Genomic DNA, 13,234 nt, shown 5'->3' on the forward strand with positions numbered 1-13,234 from the left:
ATGGACCATGCATTTAACAGTGTATCTAAAATCTTTACTTATCCCAAGTCAGAAAGATTTTTTCCTCTGTTTATTTCTACAAGTATTATGTTTTACATTTAGATTTTAGATCTATTTTGAGGCAATTTTTAAATATTATGTGAGGTATGGATCAAAGTTCTTTTTTATATGTGCATTCAATTGTTCCAGTTCCTTTAAGGCTATCTCTCTCCTCTAATTTGTCTTTCCATTTGTGTCAATAATCAATTAACCATGGGTAGATGAATCTATTTCTGTCACTTTCTTCTTTTCCCTTGGTCTCTACTTGTGGACTTGATGCTGTTCACATCAAATTGTTAGAACTTTATAATAATCCTTTATATGAGGCACTGTAAATCTTCCAAAATTATTCTTCTTTCTCAAAGTTTTTTTTTTTTTTTTTTCAGTTCTAGTTCATTTTCATTTCCACAAGGACTTTAGCATCAGCTTGTTAAATTCTACAGAAATAATGCTGGAATTTCAATTGAGACTGTGTTGAATGTACATGTCAATTTAGAGAGAACTGAAATCTGAACGTTACTGAATGACCCAACCAATATAAAATATTCTTTATTTTCTCTCAGCAATGCTTTGTACTTTTCAGCCTACAGATCGTGAACACCTCTTATTGGATTTTTCTCTAAATATTTCATATTTTTATTCTAAGATGACTCATGTTTTCATTACAACTGTGCTCATTGTTACTATGGAAAAATACAACTCTTTGTATCCTTATCTCATGAAATCTTGCCAAATTCATTTATTAGTTGTAGTATCTTTTTTGTAAATTCCTCAGAATTTTATACATAATAAGACATTCTGCCTGTGAATAAAGGCAGGCTACATTTTCTTTTGAAATCAGTATTCCCTTTATGTCTTTTCCTTGCCTTATTCCACCAGCTAGAACCCCCAGTTCAATATTGAATAGAAATCCCCTGCCTCTCTCTTAAATGAAGGAGAAAAATCATTCTGATCTACTAAGATGATGTTCATAGATACCATTTATCAGATTAAGGTAGTCCCTTTCTACTTCTAGCATGCTGAGAGCTTTTATCAGAAATTGATATTTTATTTGTCAAATGCTTGCTTCTGAATATATTCATATGATCATATGTTGGTTTGTTTCAGTTTAAGTAATACACTGAATTTCATTGACTGAGTTTCAAATGTTAAACTAACTGTGGATTCCTGAACTAAGTGGTCAAGGATATCCTTTCTATGTCAGTTTTGAATGATTGTTTTTTTCCACCTCAATGAGTCATATTTTCCTGCTTCTTTGCATGCTTGATGATTTTTATTTGAATACCAGACATTAGGAATTTTACCTGCTCAGGTACTGGTTATTTAATGACCAGCATACAATGCTTTGTGATAATTAAAATATAGCAACATTCTCACTGTATGCACCTTGGTGTAAATTTCTGCTACATGTACACTGTCACTCTATCAGGAATTTCCTAGAAAATGTAGGTGGACATCCTGATATTGACATGATGAAGTGTTAAATAAAGGAGATCATGTGACCCAAGGCTGAACATCATCCTGCTGGAAGTCACTTAATCCACAAAAAGGATTTAAAAAGGACAACAGACACAGGGCAACACTAAAAAAGAAAATCAGGCTTATTCCAGGATATTATTTTTGATCAATCTAGAAGAGATTCTCAGAATAGGGCAACTACATTAAGGTCAGAACATAGGGAGGCAAGAAACAGCCTCCAGGAGCTAAGACAGAATAATTACACAGGGAAGTCTAACATAGGTCTCTACTCAAGGTTTCAATGATGCAAAATCATAGCTGATCCTTCCACCTTCTAAATGTATAAATGCTGATTCACTACTACCACAGCCGCTAAGCACTGAATCAGTGCTCCGAGTCATGGATTAGAAGGCCTTTTCTTGTACATCGTCACACGGTGTACCTATTGACTAGAATTCTGACCCCGATTATTCAGTCAGCAAACTACTGCTCATCTTTCAAATATCAAACTTTCAAAATATCATATAAAACAAAAAAAAAATAAAGGGCATAATTTTATTTGACTAAACTATGAAGAATGCAATTTTTATTAAAAGCTTTGTTGTAGAATGTGACAAACAGATTTAACCATTTTTATAGAAATTCAAAGCACCGAATAACCAAAACAGTTCTTTGAAAGAAGAAAAAATGACAAGGCCTTATTATACTTGATTTCAATCATGCTCCAAAACTGTAGTAATTAAGACAGTGTGGAACTGAGAAAAGAGACATGTAGAACAATGGAAAAGAATAAAAGTCCAGCAACAGACCCATACATATATATAGTCAGTTGATTTTTGACAAAGATTGCAAGGCAATTCAACAAATGATGTTGGATCAACTGATATCCATTTGAAAATTAAAATGATTGGCAACTCTTATCACATGTCACGCATAATAATTAACTCAAAAATGAGTCATAAGGCGGGCCACAGTGGCTCAACAGGCAGAGTTCTCGCCTGCCATGTCAAAGACCCTGGTTCGATTCCCAGTGTTTGCCTACGCAAAAAAAAAAAAAAAAAAAAGTTCCCATTTGGGTGCACGGGTGGTTCAGTGGTAGAATGCTCATCTTCCATGCAGGAACCCAGATTCAATTCCCAGACCACACCCCCCACACCCCCAAAATAAAAAACATTATAAAAAATGAATCATAGACTTAAAAATGAAACCCCAAAATGTAATACTCCTATAAGAAAAGATAAGCTAAAATCTTTACAAAGTTGTAGTGAACAAAATATCTTAGATAAAATACAAAATGTATGAACCATTAAAAAATAAAACTACTTTTTTTTATTTTCCAATTTATGCAAATAAATTGGACTACTTTAAGATTTTAAAAGTGCTCTTTAAAGACACAATTAAGAAAATGAAATAGCATGCAACAACCTGAAAGAAAATATTCACATTACATTAGTGAGACAATCCCCACCCCAGTCCCCCCAACCTAAGCAACTACTGATCTTCTTTCTGTCTCTATAGTTTTGCCTATTCATAATATCCCATTAAATGGAATCATATAATGTGTGGTCTTTTGTAATTGGCCTCTTTTATTAATTACAACATATTCAAAGTTCATCTATATTGTAGCATGGATGAATATTTCATTCTTTTTTATTACCAAGTAATTTTATGGCTATACCACATTTTGTGTATCCATTCATCAATTAACAGATATTATGATGTTTCTATTTTTGGGCTATTACAAATAATGCTGCTATGGGCATTTGTGTGTAAGTTTGGCATGGACATATCTTTTCATTCTGCTTGCCTATGTATCTAGGAGTAGAATTGCTGACTTATATGGTAACTTCATGTTTAATTTTTTGAAGAACAGTAATCTTTTGAAACACTATTTTCTAAAATATCTGTATCATTTTACATTCCCATTAGAAATATATGAGGGTTTCAGTTTCTCCATGTCCTTGTTATTATCTTTTCTGTTATAGCCATCCTACTGGGTATGTTGAAGTATCTGTTTGTGGTATTGTTTTGCATTTCTATTGACTGAGTTGACATCTTTTTCATGCTAATTGGCCATTTTTATATCTTCTTGGATGAAGCACCTATTGAAATTCTTTGGCCATTTTAATTGGATTATTTTTCTTTTCTTTTCTTTTTTTAATTTTTAACTTTTTTATTGTATAGTACAACATATATGCAAAGCAAAGAAATTAAAAAGCAATAGTTTTCAAAGTATTCTTCAACAAGGAGTTACAGGATAGATACCAGAGTTTGTCATGGGCTACCATGTGATCCTCTCATATTTTTCCTTCTAGCTGGTCCAGAATATATGAGGCTAAATGGCTTAAATATTTTTTTTATCATCACAATCAACTTTTTTCCTTCTTTTTTTTTTGTGAAAAATAACATACATACAAAAAAAGCTATAGATTTCCAAAAGCACAGTACCACAACTAGTTATAGAACATATTTCAGAGTTTGATATGCATTACAATTTCACAATTTTAGGTTTTTACTTCTAACTATTCTAAAATACTGGAAACTAAAAGAAATATCAATTTAATGATTCAGCAATCATAGTCATTTGTTAAATCCGATCTTCTCTGTATCACTCCACCATCACCTCTGATCTTTCCATCCCTCTCTTTAGGGATGTTTGGGCTATGGTAATTCTAAATTTTTCATATTGTAAGGGTCTGTCCCTAATATGGGGTAGGGAGATGGAACTATCTGATGTTCTGGAGAGGCTGGGCTAGGTTTCAAGACTTATCTGGACCAGGGACTCATCTGGAGGTTGTAGGTTTCTGGAAAGTTACTCTAGTGGATGGAACCCTTGTGGAAACTTATATATTGCCCTAGGTGTTCTTTAGGATTGGCCAGAGTGATCCTGGTTGGGTGTTGTCAGGTTATGCTAGGTAGCAAGGTCTAACTGAAGCTTGTATAAGAACAACCTCCAGGGTAGCCTCTCAACTCTATTTGAACTCTCTCTGCCACTGACACTTTATCAATTACACTTCTTTTCCCCCTTTCAGTCAGGATGGAATTGTTGATCCCATGGCCAGGTCTGGATTCATCTCCTGGAGTCATCTTCCCCTTCGCCAGGAGACTTTCACCCATGGATGTCATGTCCCACATAGAGGGGAGGGTAATGATTTTACTTGCAGAGTTGGGTTTAGAGAGAGTGAGGCCACATCTGAGCAATGAAAGAGGTCCTCCAGAAGTAGCTCTTAGGCATGCCTATAGGTAGTCTAAGCTTCTCCACTACATACATAAGCATCACAAGAGGAAGCCTCATGATCAAGGGCATGGCATATTGAGTTAGGTGTCCCTAAATTTTGACCCAGTATCAGGATATTCTCTGATGGTAAGGTTTAGTAGTTCCATATTCCTTCTCTCATCCCTCAAGGGAATTTGCCAATACTTTTTGATTATCTGCTTAATATACTCTAGGATGTATCCAGTCATTACAATAATCTATACAGTACTAAAGGTCCACTTTCTTATTCTGTGCTCCCTGTGTTTCAGTTGTTCAAATGAGCTATACAGATAGGGTGAATTAGATTATGCACTACTAAAAATTTCAGTCCCAGACCAAATAAACCTTTCTTCCATTAGTTTCAAAGAGTATGTGTGGTTCTGAAATATAGACACTGTCTTCCCTACCCCTATTTTCAACTTACTTTAACCCCCACCTGTTTGGATTCATTCTTATCTCCAAATATCAGGTTATATATATATATAAAGTAGGCTCTCAGAATCCAGAAATAATAATCACCACTCTGGACTTAATGTGTCTGCTCTAAAAAACTTGCAATCCAAGCCCTTATTTTTTTATAAGCGTTTTCTAAAGTTGACCATAACATTCTTGTTCTTTTGTTTCTGACTTATTTTGCCTCACCAAATGTCTCACATGTTCATTCACATCATTGCATGTCTCATGGCTTTCTTCCTTTTTGTAGCAGCACAACCTTCGTTCATAAGTATACACCATTGTTCGCCAATCTACTTCTCCATCAGTGCATCCTTCAACCACCTGCATTCATTGGGCATCATGTATAGAGCCTGAAGTCCAGAGTACATCAACACTCTCAATTTTAGAAAATTTCAGTGTTCCCAAGAGGAAGAAAACCAATAAACACATCCTCGCCAAATAAGAAATCTAAACCTTGTCTTAATTCTTGTCCCTCTCCCTATTATTTATCTCTGCTGTTGCTATGGTAGTGCTGATGGTTTCCTTTTGAACATAGCTCATAGCATAGATTATTTTTATTTTTATAATTGAGTTGTAAGAGTTCTTTTCTGCTTGCTGTTTTGTTTTTTGGGTGAAGATTTGCTTTTATTTTAATTTTGTTGAAACGTAGGTACCATCCCAAATTTTCCCTTTTAGCCACTTTCATGTGTACTGTTCAGTGACATTAAATATATTCACAGTGTTGTACAATTATAACTGCCACACATTACCAAACGTTTTCATCACCCTAAACAGAAACTCACTACCTATTAAGCTATAACTATCAATCCCCCAACTCACAGGCTTTGCGAACCTCTAGTCTACTTTCTGTCTCTATGAATTTGCTTATTCTAGATATTTCATAGAAGTGAAATTGTACAATATTTTTCATTTTGGTTCTGCTTATCTCACTCAACTTGTCTTCAACATTCATTCATGTGGTAGCATGTATTGAAACTTGATTACTTTTAATGATTCATTAATATTCCATTAATATGTATTTATTCAGGAACTTAATTGAACTCACTTATGAGTACTAGTAGCTTTCTTGTGGATTCTTTGTGCTTTTCTGTATATATATATACTTAATAGAGACAGATGTGTTTCCTCCTTTCCAATTTGGATATATATTATTTCTTTTTCTTGCCTAATTACTCTGATTAGAATTTCCCATACAATGTTGGTAAACAGTGGTAAAAGTTGGCTTTTGAGTCTCGTTACTAATTTCAGGGAGGAAACTTCAGTCTTTCACCACTAAATATGTTAGTTGTGGGTTTTTCGTACATGTCCTCTATAATGTTGAGGAGATTTCCTTCTATTTCCACTTTTCTAAGTATATTTAGTTTAAGAAAGAGGTGTTAGATTTTGTCAAATGCTTCTTCTGTGTCAATTGGAGAAAACATGTGTGTTTTTTTTCCTTTATTAATGTGGTATAGTACATTAACTGATTTTCTTATACTGAACCATCTTCACATGCCTCAAATAGATCTCACTTGATCATAGTGTAGAAACTTTTTCATGTGCTATTGAATTCAGTTTGCCAGTATTTTGTTAAGGATATCTGAATCTATATTCCTAAGAGATATTGGTCTGAAATTTTCCTTTCTTGTTATGTCTTTGGAAGTAGGGTAATTCTGGCCTCGTGGAATTGCATCAGAGTATTCCCTCCTTATTGATATTTTGGAAAAATTTGAGATGTAATAGTGCCAATTCTTCTTTGAATATTTTGTATCACAAGCAAGATCATCAGGTCCTGGAAATTTTTGTTTGGAAGATATCTGATTACTGATTCAATCTCTGTACTTGTTGTTCTGGTTAGGTTGTCTCTTTCTTCATGTGTCAGTTTAGGTAATTTGTATGTTTCTAGGAATTTTTTCACTTCATCTAGCTTATCTAATTTGTTGATGTACAATTGTTCATAGTAGGTGCATACCCATTTATAATTGTTATGTCTTCTTGTTGGATTGAACTTTTTATCACTATCTAGACTCCTTTCTTGTTCTTATAACAATTTTTTATTTAAAGTCTGTTTATTTGTTATTAGTAAGCCTTCCAAGTTCTCTTTCGATTAATATTTGCATGTTTTTTCTCCATCCTTTCACCTTCATCCTACTATATATATCAATTTAAGGTGAGTCTCTTGTAAACAGCATACACCCGGGTCATGCTTTTTATGCATTCTGCCATCCCTACCTTCTTACTGTATAATTTAATTCATTTACATTTAAAGAAATTACTAATAGTGCAGGATTCCTGCAAGTTTGCTATTTGGTTTATGTGCATCTTATCCTTTTTTGTTCCTCATTTTTTCCATTACTGCTTACTTTTATGTTCAGTTGATCTTTTGCTGTGTAACATTTAGGATTTCTGCCCATTTTCTTTCGTGTATATATTTTTAGATATTTTCTTTCTGGATAAAATGATTCTAAAACTTAACATCTTATATCTGTAACAGTCTCATTTGTTTGGTTACTGACTTACCTTCCACAGTTAAACAATTATGTTCCAATGATATTTCACCCTCCAATCTTATATCGTTCCTGTCACTAATTACATCTTTAAACATTTCGTGTCCAACATCATAGATTTATAATTATTTTTGTGTCTTTGTATATTATATCATGTATAATATTTCACCCTCCAATATCATATTGTTGTCACCAATTACATCTTTAAACATTTTGTGTCCAATATCATAGGTTTATAATTATTTTTATGTCTTTGTATATTGTATCATGTAAGTGGAGTTATAACCCCAAAAGAAAATACTACTGGCATTTATATACTGCCCTTGTAGTTATACTTACTGGAGAAATTTGTTTCTTTGTATGTTTTTGAGCTAGTTTCTAGTCTCTTTTCCATTTAATCTGCAGAACTCCTTTTAGCATTTGTGGTAGGCAAAATTTAGTGACAGTGAAAAACCCAAGCTTTTGTTTATCTGGGAATATCTTACTCTCTCCCTCATTTTGAAGGATAGTTTTCATAAGTATAGATTACTTTGCTGACAGAAGTTTTTTCTTCTATACATATGTTACCCATATTTTGCATCCATGGTTTCCCCCGCGTATACTGATTTGCTTCTCTTTTGCTGTTTTCAGTATTTGACTTGTCTTTCACATTTAACCATTTGAATATAATGTGTTTTGGTGTGGATCTCTTTGAGTTTATCCTATTTGGGGTTTGGTGAGCTTCTTGGATGTGTAAATTTAATTCTTTCATTAAATTTTGAAAAATTTCCACCATTATTTATTCAAAGATTCTTTCTGACACTTGCTCTTTTTCTTCTCCTTCTGGGGTTTCCACAATGTTAATATTTGTATGTTTGATAGTGTCCCACAGGTGTCTTTGGCTTTATTCACTTTTTTCACTCTTTTTTCTTTCTGTAGTTTACCCTGGATACTTTTAATTACACTATCTTCAAGATCTCTGATTTTTTCTTCTGCCAGCTCCAATATGCTGTTGGATCATAGGAAACTTTTTATATTTGTTCTTGTGTATTTTAGCTCCAGTAGTTCTGTTTGTTTCCTTTGAATAACTTCTATTACTTCACTGAAATTCTCATTTTGTTCATATGTCATTTTTCTGAATTCCCTTAATTCTTTGTCCTGCTTTCCTTTAGTTCTTTGAGCATATTTAAGACAGCTTTAAAATGCTTTTTTTCTAAAATATTCATTCTTCCAGCATCAGTGTTTCCTCATTGATCATTTCTGTTACATTATTTTATTCCTTTGCATGAGCTGTCTCTTCCTGATTCTTTAAGTACCTTGTGACTTTTATTGGAGTATGGACATTTGAATTTCTTAACACATTAACTCTGGAAGTCAGATACTCCCCCTTCCCTAGGTTTTGTTGTTTTCCCCTTTCTTATTGTTGAGTCTATGACAATCTATTTGTTTAGTGATTTTTCCAAACTATTTATGGAAACACTGTATCCCTTGATGAACACATATACTGATGTTTCTATTCCTTAAACTTGTATTCAGGTAGTGTCTTTACAGAAATTTCTTTCATTGATCATTGATGATTGATCAACATCATCATCAACAGCAAAACCAAAACAATGAACTTAAACGTCTTTCCTATTCTGTGCAGATTGACTCTGGGCTAATGCTCTTCTGCACTTAGACTCGCAGTGAGTGGGAAAAACAGCTTGATGTGAAAGCAGAGGATCCTCTGAGATCTTTTTTGAGCATTTTGTTCTGGACATGAAGGAGTGGCCTTATGAACTCTCCCTTACACAGGATCTAATGCACCCAAGTTCCTTCAAGGAAAACTGCAGCATTTCCTCCAGGACCTGGATAACATTGTATGTCTCAGTTAATCTTTTGCCCCAGGCAGCTGTGGCATAATTGTTTCCTTAAGGTATTTTAGGGGCCCTGCCAAACACCTCTAGGTCCAGAGCAAGTCCCAGGACTGGTGAGCCAGAAATGCAGCCGCTCAATGGATTTGTGTACACATACATGTACCCTACATGTGCAAAAGGGTTATTCTGCTCCTCTGGAATCTGGGACCAGGGAGTGGGGAAAGAGCCAGTAAAGGTAAGGCAAGGTTTTCCTACCATTTTTAAATTTGCTTTTTCTTGATTTGGTCCTTCACCAGTTACTGCAACCCTCTGTTGTCTACTGTTCCGAGAAAGTTAGTTTCTGCTGGTTTTTTCATTGTTGCTGAAGGAAGAGTAAACTCTAGAACCTCTCACTCCACTATCTCTGTAAATTACCCTTAATATGTATTTTAACTATGAGGAAATGGAGGCCTGGAGTTAAAGAAATTAATTGAAGGTTGACATGGTGTACTGTACATTTGGACCCAGGGTTCTGCCTGACTTAAGATGGTATACTTATACTTTTCTGCCTCTAACTTTAATTCTTAAAAAAAAAAAATCCTTTAACAAAAAGTAAGCTTTCTAGATGGTAATACTCATATGGGCCTTTCCTGTTATCTGGCCCTGCTTAATTTTTTGAACTGTGTTCACAGTTTCCCATCAATTCTTTGTATGACTCAATATTCTTCCATTAAATTGCTTTTCTGCTGAAACTGAGCAGAATTGCTGTCTAATCTTTGAAGCCAAGAAACAGGAACCAAGCATAGAGACATAAATTTAATATTTATTTAAACAGAATGGATACTTGCTTTAATAAAAGCATTTGAGATAAAAGAGGGACTGTGTACAAAATTTAAAGGACTAAAAAGTGAGTGGGAAGTAAGGGGATGAACAATTTCTATGGAATAGACTTTTTATTCATTATGATGGTGAAAGAAAAGGGAAAATATATAGTGGATTTAAACAAACTCATCAAGTTTGTTCTCTCAGGGGAAAATCTAAATAAAAGTAGATATTGAACATGAATGTACAGGCTTAGATAATTAAGTAAGGAAATTCCTTAAAGAGGCCAGAGAGGCAGAAGGATGCATTAGCTTTGGAAAGGAGGAGGAATACTCTTCCTTAGAGATAAGAAAAAATAATAATAATTTAGAGGAGGGTAGTAAAGATATTCTGAGGTGGAGACAGTGCACTCTGAGAAGACATTCAGAAGGTGACTTTGACATTTTCAGAGCATAGTTATTCCGCTGGGAATGTTGAATAAAATAGAGAAGCAGCTCACTTATGTGAGAACAATGTTAAGAAGTTCAAGGAAGTTAGGTTTAAAAGAAATTAAAGCAGAAATGAAAGACTAGCAGTAGTAAATTCAAGCATATTTTCTATCCTCCCACCCAATTCTCCAAATTCCTTTCTCTTTTGCATCTCACTTAATAAATAAAAATGCACCATAGGGGAATAAGAACTTTAACAAGCATTGAAACACATGGAACATTTAAATATATGTGAATCATTGTTGTTGCACATTCCTTTAAAAATGTTCCTTTGTGTGCTTTCTTATTTTTTCTTATTTCAGAGTATCCAATGCAAATACTGTGATGATGCAAACTGAGATATAGCCCTTTTTGGGGTTGAAATGTACTTTTCTAGACATGTCCATTTATTCTTTCCTTAAAATTTCAAGACACTTGTTTTTACCTTTCAAGTCTCTGACATAAGCAAAAAAACCTAAAATGATTTCCATAAGCAAGTTAAAGAGTTTTATATGCTTCTTCCAAAATAGATATTTCATGTAAAAGCTTTTATTGTTCATGAATTGCTGTAGTTTTGCACTGATAATTTCTTCATATTACAATTTTAGCAAAACAATAACATCTCAACTATATAAAGACCAAGTTGCTCATTTTTTCCTTTACATAATCAATTTGCCTTCTTTTTTTACCTTGGCATTGTAAAATGCAGATAGAAAAAGTCCAAGATGATATCCTTGGTTAAAGATTGAAATTCTCAAGGGCTGCATATAATCACCATAGTGATGCTTATACTACTGAAAAACAGAATTTAAAACAAGTCTTAAACAGAAAAGATAGAATCCCTATGCCTACATTTTCAGAAGGCCTTCTTTGTTTTTTGTGCATTCACATATGCATTTAACTTAGCGTACAAAATTAAAAAAAAAATCTTAAAATAAAAATATTATGGATAATCAGATTCCACATTTGCTTTAAATGACACAGATCAAACATTTTTGAGAGTGGAAATTGCTACATTTCATATTTCTATGAAGTTGGAGTGTTTACATTCTAGTGAACTCAGTTGAAGTTAGCACTTCAGGGGATTTCAAATCAGTTCAAAGTTATGTGATAAAGTGAAAAAAAAGGAAAAAGAAAAAGAATTGGGTGAAATCCCTTTAGTTCAATTTTAATATTTAACATTTTAAAGGTTCCTTCTATTCTCTTGACAAAAGCCCTCATTTCTTCAGGTTTATAGATTGGTCTAAAGCCAGGAATGTGTCTAAATTCACAGCAAGCATTTATGTATCCAAAATTGAATAAAGAATCTTAATTGAGAATTCTCCTTTCAATTCATAGGCAACCTAAAGCCTATTCAAATTTGGTCATAATCTATAACTAACCAATCACGTTTTAGTTGGCATGTGAAAATGGGAACCTAAGGCAGGGAATTTGTGGAACTGAGGGTACTTTTCTCATTTCTGCTCTTCAATTAGTTGTTTGACCTTCAATGATTATTACATTTTTCTAGATTTTAATGCCATCTGCTATAAAATAAGATAGTATGCTTAATGAAATTGACTCTTCTTTCCATTTCCAAAATTTCACTGAATTAGTGTAAAGATACATTTTAAAACATATTTCTTTGAGCTATTTATATTACATATAGCACTTGCTGTATGTATCACGCATATAACGACTATATTACTGTGCATATAATGTTATATGTATTATGTCTATATAATACTGAGTGTAATATGTCATTGTACATATATAAAGAATATTTCCTATTTTTAGAATTACTCAGATTAATTACCACCTTGAAATCTAGCCATTTTACCAGAAGACATTAATGTTTCAGAGTTGCTATTCTGATATTCAACAAAAGTTAAAATTATCACCACTATTTTTTATATGAAGGAACAATTTTGACAATGTAATTTTTTATTGTAAATCAGTGTCCAATACAGTACAAATTCTTTGCTCACTGGTAGGACATTTCTCTAAGAAACCCCACAAAATTCCTTAGTTTTATATGTTATGATTTCCCATTTATCCACTGTAACATATTCAGTTAATGCCTTTCTAAACTTTAAGCTACCAAGGACTTAGAAAATACAAATAATTTTCATAGTTTTTCCTTTTCATCACTAAAACAGCAATTTTGGAGATATAGAATAGAAATAAATATCACTTGTACATACTGTGAGTGCCCAAGATGGAGATTAGGAAAAAATTTAAAACAAAGTATCTAAGAGCCCAAACATACCCCTTTAACTGTACTTTTTCTCAAATTAACGATGAAAACAAAATCATACTTCTACTTAACATGGTGCTATCTTGAGAACAATTGACAACGTGTGCCTTCTAATAAGATGCATTGAAGGGGCACACAAATTCAGTGGTACTCATACTAAAAGCTATATAGTGTCTATCACTTCAAGGGAAGTGGACTAA

This window comes from Tamandua tetradactyla, chromosome 1 (genome assembly GCF_023851605.1).
Source record: "Tamandua tetradactyla isolate mTamTet1 chromosome 1, mTamTet1.pri, whole genome shotgun sequence".
NCBI classification, from domain to species: domain Eukaryota; kingdom Metazoa; phylum Chordata; class Mammalia; order Pilosa; family Myrmecophagidae; genus Tamandua; species Tamandua tetradactyla.